The sequence below is a fragment of the Gopherus flavomarginatus genome, chromosome 7 (genome assembly GCF_025201925.1).
Source record: "Gopherus flavomarginatus isolate rGopFla2 chromosome 7, rGopFla2.mat.asm, whole genome shotgun sequence".
In the NCBI taxonomy this organism is placed as follows: Eukaryota; Metazoa; Chordata; order Testudines; family Testudinidae; genus Gopherus; species Gopherus flavomarginatus.
Genome location: NC_066623.1, coordinates 115,266,659 through 115,271,517, shown reverse-complemented (window position 1 = coordinate 115,271,517; position 4,859 = coordinate 115,266,659). Strand labels below are relative to the sequence as shown.

At 59.3% G+C, this 4,859-nt stretch overlaps 1 non-coding gene across 1 annotated transcript; it reads left to right on the top strand.

Moving 5' to 3' along the window:
• Positions 1-2,587: 2,587 nt before the first annotated feature.
• Positions 2,588-2,751, top strand: LOC127056059 (U1 spliceosomal RNA). Its single transcript, XR_007775703.1, has one exon. It is a non-coding gene; the product is annotated as a U1 spliceosomal RNA (small nuclear RNA).
• Positions 2,752-4,859: the final 2,108 nt, after the last annotated feature.

The following is a 4,859-nucleotide window of genomic DNA, read 5'->3' as shown; positions in this document are numbered from 1 at the left end:
TGAGGCAGGGAAGGGGGTGCGGGACTGGCTAGAGACAGGGCAGGGGGTGAGGGGCTGGCTGGAGGCAGGGGAAGGGGTGAGGGGCTGGCTGGAGGCAGGGCAAGGGGTGTGGGGCTGACTGGAGGCAGGGCAGGGGATGAGGGGTTGGCTGCAGTCAGGACAGGGGGTTCAGCTGCCATGGCTGGAGCTGGAGCACAAAGAGCAGCTGCAGAAGGAAGAGCTGTTGGACAGAAGCTTCTGTGAGGAACCGGCTCTGTCCCATGGAGAGGTACCGCTGCGGGAGCTGCATTTTAAATAGCAGTGGGGACGCTCCTGCAGCCCCTTGCCCTCTCAGCCTCCTGGGCACTGGCTCTCTGTGGCTCACTCCCTAGGGGCTCAGCCCTGCTTCTCTTGCCCCCAGTCCCTCATTAGGCCTGGGTGCACGGAAAGCAGGCAGCATATCTTTGTACTGTGTTAATGACTCCTGAACTGGTGGGGGCTATGCCTAATTGCTGCCACTATCTCTTTCTTTGCTGGGCAATTAGATGACAATTAACTTGGAATAGCCCAGAGGGGTCAGAGTAGAGAAGGAGGGAGGAGAGACCTTTAGGTTTCAGTTCTGTGCAAAGCCAGTTAACTTTTCTTTTCAGCTGCCTATAAACAAACCTAGTAGAGAAAAGAGTTTCTTCCCCACATCTCCTCCCCCAAAAAATCGGTTATGATTTTAATGGATCCAGAAGCAAAATAATTCTGTAATCAAAAAGACAAGTTTCCTGCTTTCCCTTCCACAAAGATCTATTTCCAACCCAGGTAACTTATTATTTATTATCTGCAGTAACTATGTTCTCACGTTTGAATGATACACTGTAGTGGTGTCGGAGTTCTTTGGAAATCCCTCAGCTCTTTTGCGGTGTTGGGAGTGAATGCTAGACCCTCGGTTAATTACTTTTACCTTACTTCACGTGCCTATCTTTTGGTCATTAATTTTTGAAGTTAAATTAGATTTTCAAAACCCAGCTTTAAAATGATGTTCATGCCGACAATTGCAATTTAATTGTCTAAATGGGGAAATCGATGCCTTGAAATTATGGGATCTAATTTTAAAATTGTATTAAAAATGTGGCATTATAAAGGGGAAATATTTTAAAAGGTTTATCCAGCATCCCCATTACTGTTACCCAGGATTCTGCTTCAAGCAGTAACACAGGAGGGAGGGGGCAAGGGACAGATTAGTGTTCAGTGGTACTTCAAACAAAAAGACATTTACTCTTAAATTATCTCATTGATGCTTAATTGACGATCTAATAGCATGTATCAAGTACATCCAAACTTCGCTGAATAAGCTTGTTAGCATTTCTAAGGGGGACACTGACCATTCCAAACAGTGATAAGTGGTGCCTGCGGGCGGTCGTGCAGGCATGACTGTGGCAGCTCAGACTCCCTCTCTGTCCCAGCAGCAACGGCTGCTCAACCATTTAAAAAAAAATGTGAGGGTGCTTTTTGGCGCCCTCAAATCTTGGCGCCCTAGGCAACCGCCTAGTTTGCCTAAATGGTTGCACCGGCCCTGCCCCTGTGCTTGGGGTGGCGAAATGTCTAGAGCCGCCTCTGCTCTAGCCTGAGGCAGAGCTGGGCGGGTTGGGGGAAACCTGCTGTCTCCGGCACCTGCCCCCAACCCCCCTGCCGGGGTTCTGGCTCCCAGTGGGATGATGCCTGGGGAAAAGGGGAACTCCCCCCACCCCGCCCCAACCCCCCACCAGCCGGGATTCCTTGGGCCCAAGGAGGAGCCAGCCGCTGCTCTGCCGGGGATTAGCCACCCCTGGAACCACGGAGGGGCCGGCTGCTGCTCGGAGCCCCTGCCCTCGTTCGTGCCCCCTGGAGCCAGCTCAGGCCTGGGGCGGGGGCGGGCAGGGACTGTCCACACACACAGGCTGGGGGTGCTGGGAGCTAAGGGAGCAGAGTTGGAGAGTGACCCTCTCCCTACTGCGGGGGCTCTGACGCAGCCTGTCCTCATGCGGGGGTGGGGGGGGAGTGAGTGATGGGTGCTGCCCCTGGGGGGGATTCAAACCTGTGCCCCCCGCCCCCAGCAGCTGTAAGCCCTTGGGTGCCAGGCTCGCCCAGGCTGCAGGGCACGTTCCTGTAGGGCAGGGGGTGGGGACAGCACTGGGGTCCGGGTCATGCCCCCACGGGACCCCCAAATGCTGTTGGGGGCAGAGGAGCTGCCCCTCCCCCCAATGAGTGTGCCAGAGTAGGGCAGCGGACCTCGACGTCCTGGCTCGACGGCCACAACCCGGAGCCGACCAGGGGAGAGCGCCCCGCCCAGGCACGCAGGGGGCGGGACCTGTATGGAGGGGCGGAGCTGCGTGATCACGTATGCAGATCTGTGTGCGAGCAGAGCATTGTGGGAGCGGAGGCGGACTGCCCAGCAGGGCCCGACTTTGGCCCCGGGAGCTCGGCGTGGAGAAGGGAGGCGCCTCGCGGACGCGTCGGGGCAGCTGTCGGCAGTGGGGGCCGGTGTGGGCGAGGCCGGCGGTCGGGGCGCGGCGGTCCGCCCCGTGTGTTCAAAGTGTGGGGCGAGCGAGGGCGGGCGGCGGCGGGGCGGGCGGAGCTCATACTTACCTGGCAGGGGAGATACCATGATCACGAAGGTGGTTTTCCCAGGGTGAGGCTCATCCATTGCACTGCGGGTGTGCTGACCCCTGCGATTTCCCCAAATGCGGGAAACTCGACTGCATAATTTGTGGTAGTGGGGGACTGCGTTCGCGCTCTCCCCTGGCGAGCGGTGGCAAAAACAGACAAACTTGGGCTGGACGAGACCTTTGGTAGCGCTTTGTTTCCTGCGCTTTGGTTTCTTCTGCGTGAGCTTTGTGGTATTTTGTTTTTCTTTGTGTCCTAACCTTGTTTTCCACAATAGTGGCAGTTGCTTCTCTGCTTTAGTCTCTCGTTGCCACAGTTCCGTTTTTCTCTCGCTGTGGGCTTTGCTGCGTATGGCCCGTTAAGTCTCGTTTCATTCTCTTGGCCTTTTTTTCCCCAGAGCAAAGCTCTCTTCACAACCTGCTTCTCGGCTGCTCTCGGGAGAATACTTACTCTCTCGGGACCATTCTTCTTACTGACAGACACCAGGCTGGCCCCACCCTGTGGGGGAGGAGGTTTTTCCATGGCTTTAGGCCCACCCCCTCCCCAAATGCCATTTGCTGCAGTAAATCCGCTCACTGCTGGGGGCCCTTCTCCCCAACACACCCAAGTGCTCAGCTGCACCAGGCAGACGGGCTCAGTGATGGCACCTGCAGCCCCCATGGGGCTCCTGCCTCCCTTCCTGGCCCTGGTGGGACATTCATTCTCCCCTGCCTTGGGGCCGGGCTGTGTGTGCCGTGAACACCTCGCCCCAGCTCTCGGGGCCAAGCGACCCAAACTCATTGCACGGCCTGGCCCAGGCTGAGACAGCCGGTGCCCTTAGCCAGCAGGAAATGACCCTGCGTGTGCCCCCTGCCATCAGAGCATGGCGGGAAAGGAGACCTGGAATCCCACCCCCGCTCCAGTCCTCTCAGCTATGCACAGGGGCCTGGCACTCCCACCCCCCATCTGAAAGAGACCAGCCCCTCACTATTGGGTCTGGCCACGCGAGCGACGCCAGGCACCAGCCTTGTTATGTTTTTTTAAACAAGCCCCTTTGCATTTGCTGCCCCGCAATGAGCTCCCCATAAACATCCCAGAGCACTACCGTGGTGGCCCCTTTGGGCACCACCCCAGGCACCAGCGGCTCCGCTGACCCCACGTTCCTGGGGGCTGTACATGTGCTGTTAATATAAGCAGGGCAGCGGTGGGACTGAAGGGGCTCATGCCCCCTCCCCCCAGTCAGGGCCGGCTCCAGGCCACAGCGTGCCAAGCGCGTCCTTGGGCCAGCACGCTGCAGGGGGCGCTCTGCCAGTTGCTGGGAGGGCGGCGGTGGTTCTGGTGTTGCTGCCGCAGGCGTGGCTGCAGACGGTCCGCTGGTCCTGCAGCTCTGGTGGACCTGCCGCAGACATGCCTGCGGGAGGTCCACCGGAGCCGTGGGACCAGCGAGCGGCAGAGTGCCCCCCGCGACGTGCCACCGTGCTTGGGGCGGCGAAATTCTAGAGCCAGCCCTGCCCCCAGTTCATTTGGCTGGGTCCCGGCTCCACTAGCACTTTGCAAAGCTGAAGGCGGCTTTGGCGCTAGCGAATGGGCGCCGTGTCAATGCAGAGCCGGACGAGTCCTTTGGCCCAAGCACTGGGTAGGGGCGGGCCTGGCTCAGCAGCACGTGGCAGGTGCCAGACCGAGCTGAGTGCCAGACGGCAGGTCCACGGGATTCCTTTCTGTACCGTACGGCTTGGCTCAGAATCATAGACTATCAGGGTTGGAAGGGACCTCAGGAGGTATCTAGTCCAACCCCCTGCTCAAAGCAGGACCAACCCCAACTAAATCATCCCAGCCAGGGCTTTGTCAAGCTTGACCTTAAAAGCCTCTAAGCAGGGCCGTCTTTAGCCATTTCGCTGCCCCAAGCACGGCGGCACGGTGCGGGGGGCGCTCTGCCGCTCGCCGGTCCCTTGGCTCCGGTGGATCTCCGGCAGATGTGGCTGCGGAGGGTCCGCTGGTCTCGCGGCTCCGGTGGACCTCCCGCAGGCATGCCTGCGGATGTTCCACCGGAACCGCGGGACCAGCGGACCCTCCGCAGTCACGCCTGCGGGAGGTCCACCAGAGCTGCCTGATGCCCTCCCGGCAACCGGCAGAGTGCCCCCCGCGGCATGCTGCCCCAAGCATGCGCTTGGTGTGCTGGGGCCTGGAGCCAGCCCTGGCTCTAAGGAAGGAGATTCCACCACCTCCCTAGGGAACCCATTCCAGTGCTTCACCACCCTCCTCGTGAA